Raw genomic sequence first — 23,579 nt, 5'->3', positions numbered from 1 at the left:
TGCTGACTTCTCTACCCAGGCAGTGAGCCTGAGTGAAATCTCCTCTGCTAAAACTTCCGCTATCCAGATGTGTTGTTAGTCAAAGCTCAACTTCTTGAATTTCCTCTCCACTGTTGTTAAACATGAGTTTCCCCAGTGATATCTGTTTTATTTCAGAATTAGAGCACATACTTTTGTATTAGTGTTCTCTGAACTCTGCCAGTGCGTCAGACTGGGCCACTTGTTTAGACTTTCTCAAGAGCAGAACAAAGTACAGCTGAAAAATATATTTCAAAGCACCTGCAGCAGCTTGAGTCTTTATCACAGTAAGTCATTCTTGGACAAGGTTTAACATCAAGGTTGATCAGGAGATGTTAGGATAGGTTTAGGGAAAGGTAAGTTAGGAAGAAAGAGAATCAGAGAATGGTGCAGAGATTAAAGAAACAAATTTATGTCACAATTCATTATAATCAACTATAAACCATATTAATAGTAATTACAGTAATATGAAATTGAAAGAGGTACCTACAGCTACCACTAATGGTGCAGGCGTTTGCAGTGATTATTAGTGAAAGCGTTAGTAGTGATCTTTCAAGAATCAATAGGTTCTGGAATGATTCAAGAGGATTGGAAAATTGCAAATGTCACTCTCCGCTTCAAGAAAGAAAAGAGGCAAAAGGCACAAAATTATAGACATGAAATGATTTGTCCTGAAGAAGGGTCTCAGCGTGAGACATTGACCAATTATTCATTTCCGAAGATGCTGTCTGACCTGCTGAGCTCCTCCAGAATTCTGTGTGCGTTGCTTTGGATAGCCAACATCTGCAGAAATTCTCATATTTAAAATTATAGGCTAGTTAGACTGACATCAATGGTTGGCAAGAGGTTTCAGGATATTTGGAAGTAAACAGTAAAATTCCCCTTTCTTTAAGGGGAAATCTTGCCTGATACATATGTTGGAATTCTTCGTGAATTAACAGACAGGATAGACAGGTTTATAGTGGATGTTGTTTATATGTGTTTTCAGAAGGCCTTTGCTAAGGTGCCACATATGAGGCTGATCAACAAGATAAGAGTCTATTGGGTTATTGGAAAGACACTACTATGGACAGAAGATTAGCTGACAGTCAGAAGGCAAAAAATCGAAATAAAAGCGGCCTTTTCTGGTTCCATGGACTGCTAATTTTCAGGTTATTTGTTAATGAATTGGATGATGGAATTGATGGCTTTCAGGCCAAATTTGCATATGATATTAAGGTAAGTGGAGAGAGAGATAATGTTAAGGGAGCAGTACATTTGCAAAAGCACCTGGACAGATTAGGAGAATGGGCAAAGAAGTAGCGGATGGAATATGGTGCAGGGAAACGTACCTTATAAGACCATAAGACCATAAGACAAAGGAGCAGAAGTTGGCCATTCGGCCCATCAAGTCTGCTCTGCCATTTTATCATGGGCTGATCCATTCTCCCATTTAGTCTCACTCCCCTGCCTTCTCACCATAACCTTTGATGCCCCGGCTACTCAGATACCTATCAATCTCTGCCTTAAATATACCCAATGACTTGGCCTCCACTGCTGCCCGTGGCAACAAATTCCATAGATTCACCATTCTCTGGCTAAAAAAATTTCTTTGCATCTCTGTTCTGAATGGGCGCCCTTCAATCCTTAAGTCATGCCCTCTCGTACTAGACTCCCCCATCATGGGAAACAACTTTGCCACATCCACTCTGTCCATGCCTTTCAACATTCAAAATGTTTCCATGAGGTCCCCCCTCATTCTTCTAAATTCCAAGGAGCATAGTCCAAGAGCGGTCAAACGTTCCTTATATGTTAACCCTCTCATTCCTGGAATCATTCTAGTGAATCTTCTCTGAACCCACTCCAACATCAGCACATCCCTTCTAAAATAAGGAGCACAAAACTGCACACAGCACTCCAAGTGGGGTCTTACCAGTGCCTTATAGAGCTTCAACATCACATTCCTGCTCCTACGCTCTATTCCTCTAGAAATGAATGCCAACTTTGCATTCGCCTTCTTCACCACCGACTCAACCTGAAGGTTAACCTTAAGGGTATCCTGCATGAGGGCTCCCAAGTCCCTTTGCATCTCAGAACATTGAATACTCTTCCCATTTAAATAATAGTCTGCCCATTTATTTCTTCTACCAAAGTGCATAACCATACACTTTCCAACATTGTAATTCATTTGCCACTTCTTTGCCCATTCTCCCAATCTATCCAAGTCTCTCTGCAGACTCCCTGTTTCCTCAGCACTACCAGCCCCGCCACCTATCTTTGTATCATCAGCAAACTTAGCCACAAAGGCATCTATTCCATAATCCAAATTGTTGATGTACAACGTAAAGAGAAGCAGACCCAACACAGACCCCTGTGGAACACCACTGGTAACCGGCAGCCAACTGGAATGGGGATCCCTTTATTCCCACTCTCTGTTTCCTGCCAATCAGCCAATGCTCTATCCACGTATGTAACTTTCCAATAATTCCATGGGCTCTTATCTTGTTTAGCAACCTCATGTGTGGCACCTTGTCAAAGGCCTTCTGAAAATCCAAATATACAACATCCACTGCATCTCCCTTGTCTAGCCTACTTGTAATTTCCTCAAAAAATTGCAGTAGGTTTGTCAGGCAGGATTTTCCATGCTGAGTTCTGCCTATCTTGTCATATGTCTCCAGGTACTCCATAACCTCATCCTTGACAATTGACTCCAACAACTTCCCAACCACCAATGTCAAGCTAACTGGTCTATAATTTCCTTTTTGCTTCCTTGCCCCCTTCTTAAATAGTGGAATGACATTTGCAATCTTCCAGTCCTCCGGAACCATGCCAGAATCTATTGACTTTTGAAAGATCATTGCTAATGCCTCCGCAGTCTCCACAGCTACTTCTTTCAGAACACGAGGGTGCATTCCATCTGGTCTGGGAGATTTATCTACCCTTAGACTATTCAGCTTCCTGAGTACTTGCTCTGTTGTAATTGTGACTGCGCACACTTCTCTTCCCTGACACCCTTGAGTGTCCGGAATACTGCTGATGTCTTCCTCAGTGAAGACTGATGTAAAATACTCATTCAATTCCTCCGCCATCTTCTTATCTCCCATTACAATTTCTCCCGCATCATTTTCTATCGGTTCTATATCTACTCTCACTTGTCTTTTACTCTTTATATACCTGAAAAAGCTTTTTGTATCCTCTTTGATATTATTTGCCAGCTTCCTTTCATTGTTCATCTTTTCCCTCTTAATGACCTTTTTAGTTTCCTTTTGTAAACTTTTAAAAACTTCCCAATCCTCTGTCTTCCCACCAATGTTTGCTTCCTTGTATGCCCTCTCCTTTGCTTTAACTTTGGCTTTGACTTCTCTTGTCAGCCATGCTTGCATCCTTTTTCCATTCAAAAATTTCTTCTTTTTTGGAATATATCTGTCTTGCACCTTCCTCACTTCTTGCATAAACTCCAGCCACTGCTGCTCTGCCATCCTTCCCGATAGTGTCCCTTTCCAGTCAATTTGGCTGGTTCCTCTCTCATGCCACTGTAATTTCCTTTACTCCGCTGAAATACTGACACATTGTATTTCACTCTTTGTTATACTCTTTGTTAGAAGGAATGAAGGCATAGATTATTTTCTAAAAAATACAGAGCAGCACTGCACCAACTACCTGGGTGCAGTCCCCACCACTTCCTGTAAGAAGTGGTATGACCTCCATTTGACTATGTGTGTTTCCTCTCACAGTCCATAGATGTACCAGTTAGTAGGTTAATTGGTCGTTACACATTGTCCTGTGATTAGGCTCAGGTTGCTTGGCATCATAGCTCGAAGAGTTGGAAGGGACTACCTGGCACTGTATCTCAATAAAATAAAAATTAAAAAATTGGAAAGAAGTTCAGAAATTGGAAATGCAAAGCATTTTAGGAGTCCACATACGGGATTCCCGAAAGGGTAACTTGCAAATGGGTAGTAAGGAAGGCAAGTGTAATGTTAGCATTTGTTTCGCAAGGACTAGAAGATAAATGTAAGGATGTAATGCTGAGGCTTTATTAGGCATTGCTCACACCACATTTGGAGTATTGTGTGCAATTTTGGGCTCCATATTCAAGAACGGATACGTTGAGAGCGAAAAGGGTCCAGAGGAGGTTTGCGAGAAGGATCCTGTGAATGAAAGGCTTTACATATGCGCCTGTTTTCACTAGAGCTTAGACAAATAAGGGGGATCTCATAGAAAGTCACCAAGTATTGAAAGACCTAGTTAGAGTGGATGCGCAGAAGATGTTTCCAACAGTGAGAGTCTGGGTCCAGTCTAGGCTCAGAATAGAAAGATGTCCTTTAGAACAGAGAATAGGATGAATTTCTTTGCCAGAGGGAGATGAATCTGTGGAATTAGTTGCCACAGATGGCTGTGGAGGTTAAGTCATTGGGTATATTTAAAGCGGGGATTCATTAGTACGGCATCAAGGATTATGGGGAGAAGGCAGGAGAGAGGAAAAATAAACTGCCTCATCAAATTACTGAGCAGTCTTGCTGGCTGAATGCCCTAATTCTGTTCTTAAGTCTTGGAGGATTTACCATAACACTGGAGCTATGATCATATTCTGTTGAAATGAATGGAACTGAGTTGCAGTAGTTGTTTGATTTCCCCATTAGGTGGCATCATTATACCAGCTTAAGGAAAATCATTGTTACTTTAACAGGTACAAAAAAGCCGCACTGCTACTTCTTCTGGTACCTTTGTTGGAACAATGAGCTTTTGGCTGGTACAGAGGGTGAGAATAACCTCAAAGAATCATGCCAATGACATTTTCATTGGTTCATGAGCCATAACTCATCACAGATGACTGGCTTGAAAGTTGAAGTACCTCCATCTATTGCTTGTCTAGACTTATTAATGAAAAAAAAATGTAAGTGAGCACATTATTCTGTCCTAGCTTTGTTCTTCTTGCATGACTACTTGGAGTTAGGAGGTTTCACAGGTGAAAGTGGTCTTAGATTTGTAGAGTCATAGAGCATTACAGCGCAGAAACAGGCTCCTCGGCCATCCAGTTCATACCAAACTGTTATTTTGCCTAGTCCCATCAACCTGCACCTGAACTATAGTCCTCCATAACCCCCATACTTGTACTTATCCAAATGTCTCTTACTTATTTCCACTTTTTATTTAGAGATACAGCACGAAACAGACCTTCCAGCCCAATAAGCCACACTGCCCTGCAACCGACCTCGCCTAATCATAGGACAATTTACAATGACCAATTAACCTACTAACCAGTACAGCTTTGTAATGTAGGAGGAAACCTACTCATCCACAAGGAAGTGTACTCTTCCTTGAGTACTCATCCACAAACTCCTTGAAGATGGTATTGGAATTGAACTCTGAACTCCAACGTCTTGGACTGTAACAGTGTCACACTGACTGCTACACTACCATGGCGCCCCAATGTTTCACTTAAAACATTGTTGCAATCGAACCCGCATTCACCAGCTCCACTGGCAGCTCATTCCACACTTGCACCACCCTGTGAGTGCAGAATTTCAATACAGTAGTTCCGCAGTTGCATTTAGTATCAGAGAAACGTATACAATATGTATAGAACCTGAAATTCTTGTTCTTCACAGATATCCATGGAAACAAAAGAACAAGTGCTAGTTGAAACATTAGAACTCCAAAGCCCCCCAACTCCTCCTACCACGCAGAAGCAGCAGCAAAGCTCCCTACCCCCACTCACTTCCACAAAAAAGCATCAGCACCCTCCACCCAGCAAGCATGCTAAAGCAAGCCACCCTGATAAAGACCACGATCTGTAGTATAACAAAAACTAACCATTCACCTGACAATTTGACACGTCATAGGTTCTCTCTCCCTCTAATAAAGGGAAAAAGATTTGTCCCCTTTCACAGCGAGAAGCAACTTTCTGATAGAGGGAGAAAAAGAAAGAAAGAAAGAAAGAGAGAGAGAGAAAGACAGAGAAAGAGAGAGAGAAAGAGAGAGAGAAAGAGAGAGAGAGAGAGAGAGAGAAAGAGAGTGAGAGAGAGAGAGAGAAAGAGAGAGAGAAAGAGAGAGAGAGAGAAAGAGAGAGAGAGAAAGAGAGAGAGAGAGAAAGAAAGAAAGAGAGAAAGAAAGAAAGAGAGAAAGAAAGAAAGAAAGAAAGAACACCTCATTGAGTACATGGCCTCTGACAGCTGATCTGCTTTAGGCTCCCCTTATATGTTTTACCTTTCACCCTTGACCTATGACTTCTATTTGTAGTATTACCCAACCTTAATGGAAATGCAGCCTTTATAATTATTATAATATGCTTTAATATAGCAGTGCTTTATTGGATATTTGTTCTCTCATAATGTGAGTTTAATGTCAGTTTCAGAATTTTATTTTTAGAAACTGATATTACTCAGTATAAATTAGTTTTAAAGCATATAACATTTTATGGTTCATAACTTTGGTGAAGGAAGAGGGAAGAAGGAAAGATGGGATGATTAAACCAGCTCCAAATTCATATCCATTGGGCAAAAGCCAAGACAGCTGCTTCAGCTGGCTTCAATTCAAGAGCCAGATCTTTGCCACCTGCAGTCAACCTGTGGCACTGCCAATAGCCTTGTATTTTGTTCACTGATAAATACTGTATTATCAGCTAACATGTTGTTCAGATATGGATCAAACATTTGTCCAGTCCATTATTGTGTTGATGTTTTGCACCAAACCGTACATTGGGATTTTACATTATTACATAATAGCATTTGTCAATAATGACTGCTCCACGACCAGTGTGAAGCCTTTCCTGCCTGATAATTAGCAGATTTGCAGTTCATGCGGAGGTGAAAGTGATAGTTGGAGACATGTAGATGGGATTACTTGCCTTGTTGAAGTTTAAAATTCTCTGACATACCTATAAGTGAATGCTTTGATGTGGACAAACAAAAATGTAAGTTCAAAGGGAGGTAATGTTTTTTGAATCTTGTCACTTTATATTGCTGAGGCAGTGTAAAATTCTTAGATTCTTAAAATGTGCCATTTTCTACCACATCTATTTCCACACCCCGAGGGTTCTTTAGGTGGCAGTGAGCACCATCTCCTGCCAACCACAATGAAGTCAAATCGATAAACTAATGGAGTTAGAAATGCTTCATTTTTGTCACAGCCTTCACATTTAGCTTCATGTTCTGCATTCTCTGTCATAGAGTCATAGAACACTATAGCACAGAAACAGGCCCTGTGGCCCATCTAGTCTGTGTCGAACCCATAATCTATCCAGTCCCATCGACCTACACTCGGACCGTAGCCTTCCATACCACTCCCATCCATGTACTGTACCTCTCCAAATTTCTCTTAAATGTTGAAATCAAACCCATATCTGGCATTTGTGCTGATTGCTCACTCCACATTCTCACCACCCTCTAAGTGAAGAAGTTTCCCTTTATGTTCCCCTTAAATATTTCACCTTTCACTATTAATCCTTGACTTCCAGTTATCGTCTCAATCAATCTCAGTGAAAATAGCGTGATTACTTTTACCCTATCTACACCCCTCATAATTTTGTATACCTTCATCAAATCTACCCTCAGTCTTTTACCTTCTAGGGAATAAAGTCTTAATCTATTCAACCTTTCCCTGAAACTCGGGTCCTCAAGTCCCAGCAACATTCTCGTAGAGTTTCTCTGCTGTCTTTCAATCTTAATTATATCTTTTCTGTAGGTAGGTGACCAAAACTGCTCACAATACTCCAAATAGGCCACAACAACAGCTTAAAAACGCAAACACGAGGAAATCTACAGATGCTGGAATTTCAAGGAACACACATAAAAGTTGCTGGTTAATGCAGCAGGTCAGGCAGCATCTCTAGGAAGAGGTACAGTCGACGTTTCGGGCCGAGACCCTTCGTCAGGACTAACTGAAAGAAGAGCTAGTAAGAGACTGGAAAGTGGGAGTGGGAGGGGGAGGGGGAGATCCAAAATGATAGGAGAACACAGGAGGGGGAGGGATGGAGCCAAGAGCTGGACAGTTGATTGGCAAAAGGGATATGAGAGGATCATGGGACAGGAGGCCCAGGGAGAAAGAAAAGGGGGCGGGATGGAGCCAAGCCCAGAGGATGGGCAAAGGGTATAGTGAGAGGGACAGAGGGAGAAAAAGGAGAGAGAGAGAAAGAATGTATGTATATAAATAAATAAATACCGGATGGGGCCCCTCCTCCCCCTCGTACCCCATCCAGTATTTATTTATTTATTTATATATATATACACACATTCTTTTTCTCTCTCTATCCCTCTCACTATACCCTTTGTCCATCCTCTGGGCTTGGCTCCATCCCTCACTCTCCTGTCTTCTCCTATCATTTCCGATCTCCCCCTCCCCCTCCCCCTCCCACTTTCAAATCTCTTACTAGCTCTTCTTTCAGTTAGTCCTGACGAAGGGTCTCGGCCCGAAACGTCGACTGTACCTCTTCCTAGAGATGCTGCCTGGCCTGTTGCATTAACCAGCAACTTTTATGTGTGTTGCACAACGATATCTTGTACAATTTCAGCATTACATCCCAACTCCTGTACTCAATGCATTGATTTACAAAGGCTAATGTGCCAAATACTTTATGACCCTATCTAACTGTGACACCACTTTCAAGGAACTATGGATCTGTATCCCCTGATCCCTCTGCTCTGCTCTACCCCTCACCATGTAAGACCTACACAGGTTGTCCTACCAAAGTGCAACCTCACACTTGTCTACTTTAAATTCCATCTGCCCATTTTTCAGCCCATTTTCCCAGCTGGTCCAGACGTCACTGTCTTCTTCACTGTTCACTAAACACCCAATCTCAGTGTCATCCGCAAATATGCCGATCCAGTTTACCCATTATCATCCAGATCATTGATATTGATGACAAACAGTGCACCCAGCACCAATCCCTGTGGAACATCACTAGTTACAGACCTCCAGTTAGAGAGGCAACCATCTACTACCACTCTCTGGCTTCTTCCACAAAGCCAATGTCTAATCCAATTTACCACTTCATCATGAATGCCAAGCGACTGAATCTTCTTGCCCAACATCCCACTTAAGACCTTGTCAAAGGCCGTGGGGATTTATTCACCCTAATTTGTTTCAGGACAAAAAACACCTCCTGCTTTGTAATCTGTATAGCGTCCATGACCTTGTTGCTGCATTGCCTCACTTCTATAGACCGTGTGCCCATCTCCTAAGTAAGTGCATTTGGAAAAAATTACATTGATGATCTCACCCATTTCTTTCAGCTCCACACATAGATTATCAGTCTGATCTTCCAGAGGACCAAGCTGTGCTTTTGGATGCAGTGACTTCTTGGGAGCCAGCTAAAGGTGTTTTTTTTCATTATTAAATGTGTTAAATGTATTTTTTTTTATGATCACTAGGCTATACATTGAGCTACTCATTGATCGGAGTAGCTGGCTGGGTGTTGAAAGAGCCAGTCGACATGTCAGTGGAGAAGCCAGCTGGTGTGTTGGGGAACTGGATTGTGTTTGGAGGAGCTGACTTGACTGCAGACCACGTTGCTGTCAACCACTCCAAGGTACTGGAGTTGGTACGCAAAGGCCTGTGGGTGATTATCTTGCACGTTTCTCTTGTGAGAAATGTAAGATGCTGCAGAACTGTTCCCCTTATTTGGTGGAGAGAGGTGGTGTGGGAGTTGTGTGGCCTTAGTTGAAGTGAGGTCTAGGCCTCAAGCCACGGGCTTGTCTGCTGCTGCAGTCTAGGTGAGGAGACACTGGAGCTAGTGTAGTGTGGTGTGGGTGCTTGGGTGGGGGGCTGGCCTCTCCCGTCGGTGCTGTCCTCCAGTGTTTGATCGATGGAATGACAGGCTGGATTGTTGGGAACTGTACCATCAAATTAAGGGACATGCCGCTCAGGGTCTTGGACTATGTATGTATTTTTTTTACAGGAATATATATTTTTTTGTTGCTATTTTGAAAATTGCTGTGTATGTTTTGCACCTTGGCCCCAGAGGAATACTGTTTTGTTCAGCTGTATCTATGTATGTTTGAATGATAATTAAACTTGATTTGATTTGATTGGATTTTGCTATCCTTTTGTTCTTAATATATTTGTAGAAGCTCTTAGACTTCTTCTTCACCATGTCTACTTTTAGCCTTCTTTTAGCTTTCTCGATTTCCTTTTTAAGTGTTGCCTTGTATTTCATATACTCAAATATCTCATTTGTTCTTTTTTCTTAACCAGGCCTCAATATCTCTTGAAAACCAAGGTTCCCTAAACTTATTATCCTTGCCTTTTATTCTGATGAGAACATATAAACACCGTACTCTCAAAATTTCACTTTTGATAGCCTCCCACGGACCAAGTACACCAGAAAAGAAGTACGCCATTCTTCACTTACTAGATCCTTTCTGATACCATCAAAATTGGCCTTTCTCCAACTTAGAATGTCAAGCCCAGGACCAGATCTATTCTTTTTCATAATTGCCTTGAAACTAATGGCATTATGAACACTAGATGCAAAGCATTTTCTTACACAAACTTTTGTCACCTGCTCCGACTCATTCCTGAATAGGAGATCTAGTATTGCACTCTCTCTAGTTGGGACCTCTATGTACTGATTAAGGAAACTTTTCTGAACACATTTGACAAACTCTCTCCCATCCAGCACTTTTACAGTATGGAACTCTTTGTCAATATGTGGAAAGTTGAAACCACCTTCTATCACAACCTTATTTTTCTTGCAACAGTCAGCAATCACTCTACAAATTTGCTCCTCCAAATCCCAGGGTCTGTTGGGTGGTCTGTAATATAAACCCACTAACATTGATTATTCCTCAGTTCTACCCATAAAGCATCACTAGTTGAGCTCTTCAGTCCATCTTGTCTGAGCAATGCCTTGACATTTCCCCTGACAATTAATGCCACCCTTCCCGCTCTATCATGTCTAAACAATTGAACCGCACAACGCTGGGCTGTTATCCATTCTTTGCCTAATCCTCACACTAATAAATCACCTGAATTTCCTCAGAAAGTAAAACATTGTTATGCTTTGTATGTGCTGGGTCTAGGAAGAGTAATCCAATATGCTAATGCCCAGGAATTCAAATCTGCTGACTCTCTCCACCACTGATCCCCTCCAGTGTAGACTGTTGCATGTTCACCCTCTAGCTCTTTAGCTTTTCCGATATTAAGGAAGAACTTTTTGTTGTGGCATCACTCAGCTAGGTATTCAACCAGTAAACTGACTCATCTCCACCCATGATTCATCCAAGAACAGTGGTATTGTTGGTGAATTTGAAGCCCATGTAAGTGTATACAACTGTGTTAAGCATTTAGATTATATTACATTTGTGTGGCATTTCAATTAAGTATTAATACCTGTATTAAAATGTGGGAAAAAACCTGAACACTCTTCCCTTTGACTTTGAGAATCTGCCATTATCCACAGTGAATCATTTAAAAAAAAGCTTAGATTTTGATTTTGTAATGTGGTTTCTAGAAAAAAACGCAGTATTACAAGAGAAACATATTAATCTTAAATTAAAAACCAACAAAAAAGTATTGTAGTGGTTAAGTATTAATTTCATGGTGCGTAAGTTTGTATTGTGCTGAGGGAGAAATGTTTACCGCAATGCTGGAAGTTAATAAAGTCACCTTGGGATGGGAAGATATAAAAACATCACACCACTGCTGGCTTCTGCATTATTTACCATTATAAAGAGTGTTTTAAAAGGCTGGGTAAACTTTCCTCATAAACTGCAATGATGAAGCTGATAGTAAGCCCGATGACAATAACAGTGATTTTGCCTAAAATGCAACAAATGGTTTCACTGAACACATTAGAAATATTCCTATCTGATCTAATTATTATTGGATGAAAACAAACAATTTTATGCTCATGTAAAATTTAGTGATTGCAGAAAATATGAACTATTTATATTATGGGCGACAAGATAATATGGCCATTAACATCACATTATTATAGCACCAGTGACCCAGGTTCAATTCTGCTACTGTCTGTAAGGAGCTTGTATGATCTCCTTGTGACCATTTGGGTTTTTTCTGGGTGCTCTGCCTTCTTCCCACATTCCAAAGATGTACGGTTTAGATGGTTATTTGGTCACATGTGTGTAATTGGGCAGCACAGGCTCGTAGGGCTGGAGGGGCCTGATACTGTGCTGTATCAAATGTGGAAAATTGTCTTTGATTGGTAGCATTGTATTCCATTTCCAAAGTCGCACTCAATAGAGCAAATTTCAGAAGCAGTGATGCTATCATATTGTGTGCTTTGCATTAACATTTTAGCACAAATTTTAAATAATATTTCTCCCTATCCAGCTTAGTATATTCATTATGCAAAGATAATTATTTCTACCCTTCAGTGTACCCGAACGCTGTTTTCCATTACAAAAAGAGTGAAGAATCAACTGTATTGTTGGTCCAGACCACAATAAAGATTGCAAATTTCTTTGTCTATAAGCTTCTTACAACTACCCAATAACTTCACTGTCACCATCACTGGTTTTATAGTTTTATTTCACATTAACTTGACCACTTGAATTGAAAGTTATCAGTTGTCCACAGGTGAAACTTGAATCCACCTTCGGATCAATAACTAATTCCCTGGAGGCCAGTTCAGAAATTAACCATTGCACCACCATAACAGCAATTCTCATTGGTATCACAAGACACTGCATGCATAAAAAATCAGAGTTGCTTACTAAGAGACATTAAAAATTTATAATATTACCATTGTTAATGCATAAAGTTAACAGAATCCTTTGAGGATCCCTTGAGATATGTCATTTAACATTCTGATATGGCAAGTTCTTAGTTAAAGGAAAATTCTCTTGTCTCATTAAGGATGCATCACACGCAGACATAATCTGCAGCCTCATCTATCACAGGTCAGCAATTGCTTTGTTGTTACTAAAACCGTTATTGGCTGCAGTCTAATGAATAGGGTTCATGAGCTACAGGTACATGTCTCCAAAACTAATAAAAATGACTACTCCTTCAACTACTATTAAAAGTGATTATCAACGAGTTAGAACTCACTAACCATAATCAGTAAGGAGTCACATTCCACCAGGATATTTGTTGCCTTTTCTGTCTTTTTTCTCCGTAGCCCCATTCATTCGTCCTGACTCCATTTCTCAATTGTTATTTTGAAAGATTTAGTAGAATTTCCTTTATATGTCAAGCATGTATCCAGTTACGCTCTTTCTTCAGACTTGATTTGCTTTTCAGCAGAAAGATCAACAGGGTCTAATATAATGCATTGGCAAGGAGGAAGTACAAAGTTTGGAAGCAAAAGGTGTGTCAAGACAATAGGAGTAAAGAAATGAGGGGAAGGAAACAGATGGGTGTTAGAGAAGTTCAGTCAGGAGGAGGGGAGAAGGAATGGTAGAGATAGGAGTAAAAGGTTCCTCTGTATGGGAAGCGTAGAATGGAGGAGTAGGGGGGAATAAAAAAAAGTAAAATGAAGGGAAGGGGTGAAAGAAAGGTACATCTCAATATTAATACTCAAGTCTCATACTCAACATCTGTAGTTAAAACTGAACTGCACTTAGAGGTAGAACAAGAAGCTACAGCACATAGAAACTATAAAAAAGAAGGGCCACAAGCTTCACTGAAAGTGACGTCCAACATCTGTTAGCAGCAGTGCAGTCATTTAGCTAATCAATAGCTCATAACATTGTTAAATGGGTGACCAGCATCCCAATTACCAACTTCTCCTGCTGGATTTAAAGCTTTACCTTGCAAGTATCAACCATATCTCAGTTGGCAGGAGCTGTTCTGACCCCAGAAACTAAATAGTGAAACCATGCAGAAACTCTAGTGACACACACAAAAAAATGCTGGTGATCGCAGCAGGCCAGGCAGCATCGGGCAGGCCAGATACTGCCCAGCCTGCTGCGTTCACCAGTGTTTTTTGTGTGTGTTGCTTGAATTTCCAGCATCTGCACATTTCCTCGTGTTTTTTTTTTAGAAATTCTAGTGCAATGTTTTTGGAGGTGCTATTCATTTTAAGAAGTTAAAAAGGTAACTCTCCTGCTTTCTACGATGGCTGCTGATAATCCTATGGGATTGTTTAAAAGAAGGGCATGACTGTTTGTCTGGTTTCTGGCCAATTTATTCCCTTAAACAATATGATATAAGTAGATTACATGGACATTATCATACTACCATTTATGGGAGCTTGTAGTTAGCAAAAACTCTACCAGATTTTTTGTATTGCAAAAGTGAGTTCAATTTAAAAATATTTTTTTGGCTATGGATTGCTTTTGGAGAATCTGAGCTCATGTAATGTGTTAATTTCACTGGATAAAAATGTTGAAAAAATGCTCTTTGCTGACAGTCAAGTACACACATTCTTCTATTTCTGATTGCAGTTGTAACTGCTCTTCTCTGTATCTCCCATTCTTCTATTTGTGCCTTGGAGTTGTGAGCTTGGTTCTCAATGAATTGACAACTCTTTACTGCCACATATATTTCCCCTGCTTGTTCTTTCCTTGCAAATGCAGTTCAATCCCATCAACATATTCCTCCAGCAATCCCCACATTACCTTAGCCCCACCTTTGTTTACAGCCTTTCCAATTGATTTGAATGATCCAGGAATATTGAACTGATTCTGGAATTTTGCATTAGAGCGTGAGAGGAAATGTAAATTTTGCACCATCTGAATTTGGGCCCTGAACAGTAGTGGATGTCCAAACCTTTTAAGTCCAATCTTTTTTTTTCACCCTAAAATCCTGTAGCATGATCCATGGTGATATGCATCTGCCTGGTTACATCCATGCTCAGCTCTTGTTTACAGATGAGGAAGAGAGGGTTGTGAGCTATGTTTGAAATGCTTGGTATCAGTCCAAGAGTGCCCATTTTTACAATATGCCTTTGCATTCAAATTAGGCAGGCACAGATGGTGGTCGTAGTAAGAAATTATCCCGATTACTGCCGGGCCATCAAGCACCTGCAATATTCTGTGTTGATCAATCATTGCCAGCTGCACAATGATAGAGTAAAATGGGTTTCAATTCACTTAGGAAAATATAATCAGCCAATAGTGAGAAGGGCAGCGCTAAAACACATTTCTGGTTATTCAGTGAAAAATGTGATGTTTTACTTGTTTATGTTTGATAATTCATCAGTCATTCTTATGATATTTTATATATGCATGGAAAACTATAATGTAAGTAAATCTATAGGAGACCAGGAAGGAGCTGTATATATGAATAGAATAGAACCTTATTATCAATGCTTAAGACAATGAAACTGCGGTGCTACTCCAGTCCATGCAAAACAGAGATTTACAATGCAGACAGTACGGCTTAATTAAAAAAAAATGCTATATTAACATGCAACAAGCGACTTTGTTAGTCCATATCACTCAAAAGCCATTGGGAAACCAGGGTGTAGCATTATTCATCTGCACAACAGCCCTCGGGAAGAAGCTGTTTTTCAGTCTTCCTCTGTTGGTTAAGATGCTTTTGTATCTCCTACCAGACAGCAGGAGACTGAATGGACAGTGGATGGGTTGGGATAAGTCTTTAAGGATGTGATGAGCGCACCGTGGGCATTAAGAATTGTAGATTGTCTCCAGGTCTGGTTGTTGAGTCCTATTGATGTGCTGAGCCATCCTAATCACCTGATGGAGTGCTTTGTGATCTGCCTTGCTGCAGCTACAGTACCTCACTGTCATTCCATATGTCAGTATGCTCTCCGTCACACATTGATAAAAGTTGAAGTAATTTTTGAGGCAGATTAGCTCTCCTTAAGTGCTTTCAGATAGTATAGTTGGTGTTGTGCATTCTCTACTATCGAGGTTGTGTTGACAGACCAAGAGAGCTCCTCGGTGATGTTCTTCCCCAAAGTCTTGAAACTGGAGACCCTTTCCACTACCTCACCATTTAGGAATAGTGGGTCTTGTTTGGGAACTCTTGCCTTCCTGAAGTCAGTAATCATTTATTTTGTCTTCTTGATTTTGAGTGATAGGTTGTGGTTCCTGCACCAATCGGACAGTTTCAGCACCTCTTTTCTATATGTAGATTTGTTATTGTTTGTGATTAGACCAATCACAGTTATGTCGTCTGCAGATTTGATAACTGAGTTTGTAGCATGAGCAGCAGTACAGTCATAGGTGAGGAGGGAGTAGCGAAGTGGGCTTCCTTACAGGGCATTGGTGTTCAGGGTTAGTGGGGTTGATATGCACTTCCCTAATTTCACCGTCTGGGTACGATTAGTGAGTAAGTCCAAGATCCAGTTACAGGTTGGTGTACGAGACCTAGACTGTGGAGCTTGATCGTCAGCTTGTTCGGTGGTATAGTGTTAAAGGCCAAGTTGTAATCAGTGAAAAGCATCTGGATATACGGGTCTTTGTGCTCCAGGGGTTCCAACACAGTATGAAGGGCAGTAGAATTGTCATTTTCAGTTGATCTATTTGCCTTGTAGGCAAACTGGTGCTAGTCCAAAGTAGACAGGATTGATGTGGGACATGACCAATCTTTCCAAGCACTTGGCAACTATAGGAGTGAGTGTCATCAATCTGTAGTCCTTAAGACATCTTGCCCCTTACGTCTTGGGGATATGGTATGACGCTTGCTGCTTTGAAGCATGCCGGGACGATAGCCTGGGACAATGATCTCCAAAACCACTGGCTATATTGCCACTGTGGTTAAGGTTGGACGAGATGGAACAAAGGTTCTTTAACTGCATCACTGTTAAGCATGAACCTGAAAAGACAGTTCTCCTCTGATATTTTCCCAAAAATGTTTGGGTAATAGGCGACATGGACACTGGACCTCTAGGCGGATCCGATCTGGAGCATCCAATACCTGACGTACTTTGCATTCTCTCAAACTTAGTCATCAGTAGCATCAAAACTATTCTTAATCTGCAGGAATCAAATACAAAATACTGCAGAATTCCGAAATTAAAAGTATAAAATGCTGTAAGTGTTCAGTAAGCTGGGAAGGATCTATGGATACAATTTGCACCAATGAAGATTTTCGCAAATAAGATCAAGTGAGGTGTTTTTATGTTTAATGAAACCTGTAACACACTTTACTGAGCTCCAAAACCTAAACTTACAGGGCACTAAAAATCATTACGTAACAATATCATCACATCAGACCAGCCTTTTAAAGCGAAAACGCCACTCAATGTCAGTGCCTGTGAATTGTATACATTTCCCCCAATTACATTACTCCACACAGCAGGCCCCCTTGCTCCCCTAGAATTCACTGAAACTGGCATCATGAGCGTGTTTGGAGCTCGGACAAGTCATCTGGCTCAGGTCCATGTTCCATGGGTGGAGGAACCGCAGGTGTCTCTGGCTCATCCAGAGGTGCGTTGACATGCTCCGGGTCATATTGCAATGCTAGGGGCATAGCAACAGAATAATTCAAATCTTTGTGGTCGATTGAAGGCGATCTACTGAAATATGTTTAGGTTTACCCCTCTCATCTATGATAAAAGTCTTTTCTCTCCATTCCAAATGTGGGATGGGCCATCATTAAGAGGCCAAAGGAAATGCTGGTGTGCATCATAGCAGATGAAAAAAAACTGAGGTGGAAAGTAGGTCAACAGGAACACAAGGGTGCTATATGCAGGATGAGAGGTAGGAATAGGTGAAAAGGAAATCAATTTACTGAGGAGGGTGGAACGCTATTGAGAGGCCAACCAGGCCGTCATGGCATCAGGAATGAAATCACCTGGCACTTGTAACAGCTGCCTGAATACCAACTCAACCAAGGATGACTTCAGGTCATCTTTTGGAGCAGCTCTGAGCCCTGGCAGGACTTATGGGAGATGATCATGCCAATACTCATTGGTCAAGCAAACCCTCAGGGCAGCCTTTAAGGAGTGGTGAAACTGCTTGCATTAGCCATTGGACTGCTGATGATACGCTGTGGTGTGGTGCAGCCTAACGCCCAGGTTCTGGGTCATCACAGCCCGGAGGTCTGAAATGAATTGGGAACAGCGGTCAGAAGAAATATCAGATGGGATTCCAAACCAAACAACCCAGGTGCTGATGTACATCTGAGCCAGGTGTGCAGCCATCATTGATGCTAGCAGGACGACCTCTGGCCACCTAATGGCATGGTCCACTATGGTGAGAAGGTGTATGAAACCATGGGAAGGGGGAAGCGGACTAACAAGGTCCTCATTGACATGGTCAAACTATTGCTCTGGGACCTCAAAAGGTGCCCATGATGGTTAATTCGTGCTCGCTGGCATCCCATTCAAGCTGCAGTCAAATCACGCACATCCTTTTTGAGGCCGTGTCAAACAAACCTTAGTACAACCAGTTTCTGTGAGGCCTTCCGGCCCGGATGCAAGAGGCCATGTATGGAGGCAAAAATAGTCTGTCTCTGGTTTGTGGGCACGATGGGGCAAAGGTGATGGGTTGAGACATCGCACGGGAGAGAAACTCCCACTTCTCCAAACTTATCGTCAGCCAATCACAGGTCCATGACTGCTGTTCTGTAAGTCTGGATCTCTGGGTCAGTAACTTGGTCAGATGCCATGCCAGCACAGTGTATGTCCTCAATGGCTGGCCATGAGAGGTAATCAGCTAGGGCAGGGGTCCCCAACCAGTTTTTGCACTGCGGACCAGTTTAATATTGACAATATTCTTGCGGACTGGCCAACCAGGGGGGCGGTTAGGGTTGCCAACAGACAAGAGTAGCAGTCAAATACGTTGTGTTTACCCCGAGAAAGACTACCATGACCGTGAAGCCTTGCGTGGGCACCTATGTGCGCATGCATGACTTGCGCATGCATGTACGTGCCGATTTTTTCTACAGATCGTTTTTGGCAATTCTGTTCACTGAAACTGCACTCTACATACATTATTTCTACTTTATATAGGCTGTGTATTTATCATATCATTCCTGCTTTTACTGTATGTTAGTGTTATTTTAGGTTTTATGTAACACAGCGCATGAATATAGTGATAAGTCAATTATAAGTCACATAAGTCAATAGCATCATAACATTTTAAGTAATGTTTGGATGTTAAACGCACAGCACATATTTTCCCCATATGAACATATAAAATCATTGCAACACACCAATAGCGCTGAATCAGTGGGAGCCCTGGGCTTGTTTCCCTGCAACAAGACGGTGTAATCGAGGGGTGATGGGAGACACCGATACTCCTTATGTCCCGTCTATTCCACAATTTAGTTTTCGCTGCATTCATTGTAGATAACTCCGCTTGACAGCGATACAATGTTGGAAATGGAAGCAACATTTTCAGTGCTTTTGTGGCTATCTCAAGTTATTCAGCCTTGACTTTGATTCAGAATGCCGGCAGAGATGTTATGTCAAACATACTTCTCAGCCCACCGTCATTTGCAAGCTCCAGGAGTTGATCTTCTTCCCGTGCTGACATGGATGACGCGTGCGTAATGACCTCGCGTGCATTCAAGCTCAACAGTGGGCGTGACAGGGAGTGAGGAAAGGTGCAGCTGACTCATATCGCCAAATCATATCGTTTCCTCGCGGCCCAGTAGCACATGCTTTGCGGCCCGGCACCATTCCGCGGCCTGGTGGCTGGGGACCGCTGAGCTAGGACATTATTTTTCCCCTTAATATGTTGTATATCTGCAGTGAACTCAGGTGTGTAGGCTGGGTGGCATTACTGCCAAGCAGACCAAGGCCTGATATTTTGGCCATCATGTCCACGAAGGGTTTGTGGTCAATGAACGCTGTAAAATGGTGAACGCCAAGAAGAAAACGAAAATGGCAGCCAGCCAGCTAGAGACCAAGAAGCTCACAGTAAAATGTGCTGTACTTCCTTAGGGGGATGGGGGGTGTAGAGCTGCCGGCTGAAGAAGGTCAGCGGCTGCCACATACCTCCAACCATCTGTTCATGCACAACACCAACAGCACAGTCTCAAGCATCAGTTGTAATGGCTATGGGTGCATTGGGGAGCAGATGTGCCAGTAGGGTTGCATTATAAAGAGTTTACTTATTGTCATCAAATGCCCTGGTCATGTCCACTGACCAGTCAAGCATTTGATTAGGAGTATTTCCTTTAAGCACACTATATAAGGGGAACATAAGTTCAGCAGCTTGTGAATGAAGCGGGGGCAGAAATCCACCATACCTAAAAACTCCTGTAGTATTTTAGTGTTGCGGGGCATTGGGAAATCCATAGTAGCGGCTACCTTTGATGGGAGGGGTTTTGCGCCTTCTGCGGAGATGTGATGTTCGAGAAAATCAATGGTTGACAACCCAAACTGGGATTTAACAGGGTTAATAATCAACCTGTGTTGGCTTAGGCACCCAAGAAGTGTTTGCAGATGAGATACATGGTCTAGTTTGAACACATTAGCAATAAGTATGTTACCTAGGTAAACAAAAAGAAAATCTAAGTCTTTTAATACCAAGTGCATTACCTGTTGGGAAGTCTGTGCTGCAACGGCATGCGCAGAAACTGAAAAAGGTTGAACGGGGTTATCACAGTTGTTTTGGGAATGTCCTCCAAGCACACCTGCACCTGATGGTAGCTCCTAACGAGACTGACTTTGGGAAAAATTTACTTTCGGGCTAAACATATCAAAAAGTCTTGGACGTGTGGGACCAGGGAGCAATCAGGGGTGATGGCCTCTTTAAGGCGTCGGTAATCTCCACATGGGCGGCAATCACCTAAATGGTACCTATAAAGAGACTCTTAGTTTCTCTACCAAGAAGAATCAGGATGGTTAGCTGAGAAGGACTAGGTAGTATAGGAGTTAATTAACTAGAAATACAAGGTATTCCAGAAATAGAAACTCCACTTTTATTCAGGGGAAAATAAGCTGCTCTCTTGCTATCTGAAAACAAAGATTCAGCAGAAAACTAATGATCTAAAGAAAAGATGATGGATGAAATGGTACAGGAGGCTCTACAACTCACTGACAGGATTGAATTTTTCTTTTATGTAGAGGTACAGCATGCTAACAGCCTCTTCCAGCCCAATGAGCCCACACTGGCCAGTTACATCCATGTAACCAATTGTAATGTGCCCGATGTCGAACTCCTGAAACAGGAGGACTATACTCAAACAGGCTGGAGGAACTCAGCAGACCAGGCAGTATCTATGGAAAAGAGTAACCAGTCAACGTTTCAGATTGTGACCTTCAGCAGGACTGATGAAGGATCTCAGCCCAAAACTTCAACTGTTACTCTTTTCCATAGATGCTACCTGACTGGTTGAGTTCCTCCAGCGTTTTGTGTGTATTACTTTGATTTCCAGCATCTGCAGATTTTTCGTTGTTTGGAATGTACTCACCATTGTTGTGGGAGAATATCAAGCAAGTGTATTCAGGATGATATTGAACACCCTGAAGCAATGCATTAGGAACATGCACTGTAAGTGACAGAAGGAACCTGCCTCCTGCTTCATCAGTGGGAAAGTTTGCAGTTCCCACATGACTTGATCAGTTATCTCAAAAGCAGAGTGGAAGCAAGCCATCCTCAATCCCAAGGAGTTATCTAAAGAAGAAGAACTGCTGAAAGATTTTTGGAGTGCTCAACACTAATACCATATTAACAATTACAGTTCCAATTCACTGATTCTGGCAAGAGAGATTCAGTCCTATTTCTTCATCCTTCGCTACTCCCATCAAGCAAAAACAACCAGTAGGTTTGGCTGTTGCACTGCAAGAAATAAACTCCACTCTGTAAACAGTTTTAAGTAAGAGGAGCAAATATACTCCTGCTCCCCACTGATTAGTAGCCAAATAAAGAATTGTAATTTATTTCCTACAGTTGAGTAGAAGAAAAATCAAGCAGTAATGCCACTAGGAAGAAAGGATGTGTATCTTGATGATGTTATAAATAAGGCTGTTAAATATTTGCTCAGTTTAATCATTTCTATTGAAATTGTACTGTGAGATTTAACAGAAGAAATGGAAGTAGGGTGAGGCAACACACCCTCCTAAACCTGCTGTGTCCTGAATAAGACTATGGCTGATCCTGCTCTTCACCCATGTCCTATCCAGTCTTAATATTCCTTGAAATATACCGATCCCTTTATAATTGGGGACCTACAGCACTCTGACGTGGATGATAGCTTATTTAAAAATAAACTCAAAATAATATGATGGCGTAATATTTAAACTATGGCTTTTCTGTTCTTCAGGATCACATACAAAAATGTATAGTTTACAAAGTATTGTAGAATTAATTATTTTCCATAAATCAAATACATCCTTTCTTTGTTAAAATTAAAAACTTGAAAGTTTTCTTTTACTCCAGTTCAAAACTCAAAAAATAACCTCTGCATGTTATCAGCAAGACCTGTTATCCATTGAAGAGAATCTCTCTGTCTGAATAAGTCATGTAGAGTCTTTGTTCACTACTCTCCCAGATAAGCTTTCCAAATGACATTAGTGTTTCAACAGGACTGACAGCTGGAGAACCTGTCTGCTGTAAGTGGTTATGCCATCAGTTCAGCACGGTCTAATTAAATCACACTCAAGGGCACACACAAGCACAAATCAAGTTTCAAAAATGTCAACAGATAAATGTCTGATATACAAAGGCAGCATATATATAGGAGCCTTTATCTGCTCTGTGAGAGTCTAATTCTAATTAAATTTTAATAGCACACTACACTTTGTTTTCTGCATAAACAATTGAACTTCCATTAAACAAAGCAAAACAGTTGTGAAGAAACTCTTTGAAATAATTACTCTCTAGGGATTTTGAAAGTATATTGGTTTGATAGTGAAGAATTTTACAGAGAATCCATGTTTTCTTTGTTGCTATTTCAAAATAAAAAAGGGACAATTGAAAGCCACAGGCAACCCTCACTCTTCCTACTTCTTCCTATAGATGCTGCCTGGCCTGCAGCGTTCCACCAGCATTTTGTGTGTGTTGCTTGAACTTCCAGCATCTGCAGATTTTCTTGTGTTTGCCTCACTCTTCCAGTTTTCTTTTGGTCATTGTTTCAGACTTAACACACTGTGGTTAGACCATAAGACCATAAGACATTGGAGCAGAAATAGGCCATCTGGCCCATCGAGTCTGCTCCGTCATTCAATCATGACTGATCCTATTTTTTAATCTCCTCCTCAACCTCAGTTCCCGGCCTTCCCCCTGTAACCTTTGATGCCATGTCCTATCAGGAACCTATCCATCTCTGCCTTAAATACACCCAATGACCTGGCATCCACCTCTGCATGTGGCAACAAATTCCACAAATTCACCACCCTTTGGCTAAAGAAATTTCTCAGCATCTCTGTTTTGAAACGGCGCCTCTCTATCCTGAGGCTGTGCCCTCTTGTCCTAGACTCTCCCACCATGGGAAACATCCTTTCCACGTCTACTTTTTTCTAGGCCTTTTAACATTCAAAAGGTTTCAATGAGATTCCGCCTCACCATTCTGAATTCAAGTGTGTACAGACCCAGAGCCATCAAACATTCCTCATATGATAACCCTTTCATTCCTTGTATCACCCTTGTGAGCCACCTCTGGACCCTCCCATTGTAAATGTGCAGAGGTTAATATGGTTAAGAGTACAAACGTCATAAAACCACATCATAATTATTATAACATATCACTTGGTAGATTGCATGTAGCAGTTATACTCATGTGAAGTGCTTAAAATGGAAGGGGAAACTTTTCAT

Source organism: Mobula birostris, chromosome 7 (genome assembly GCF_030028105.1).
Source record: "Mobula birostris isolate sMobBir1 chromosome 7, sMobBir1.hap1, whole genome shotgun sequence".
NCBI lineage: Eukaryota > Metazoa > Chordata > Chondrichthyes > Myliobatiformes > Myliobatidae > Mobula > Mobula birostris.
Note: the sequence above shows the minus strand (reverse complement) of the source record.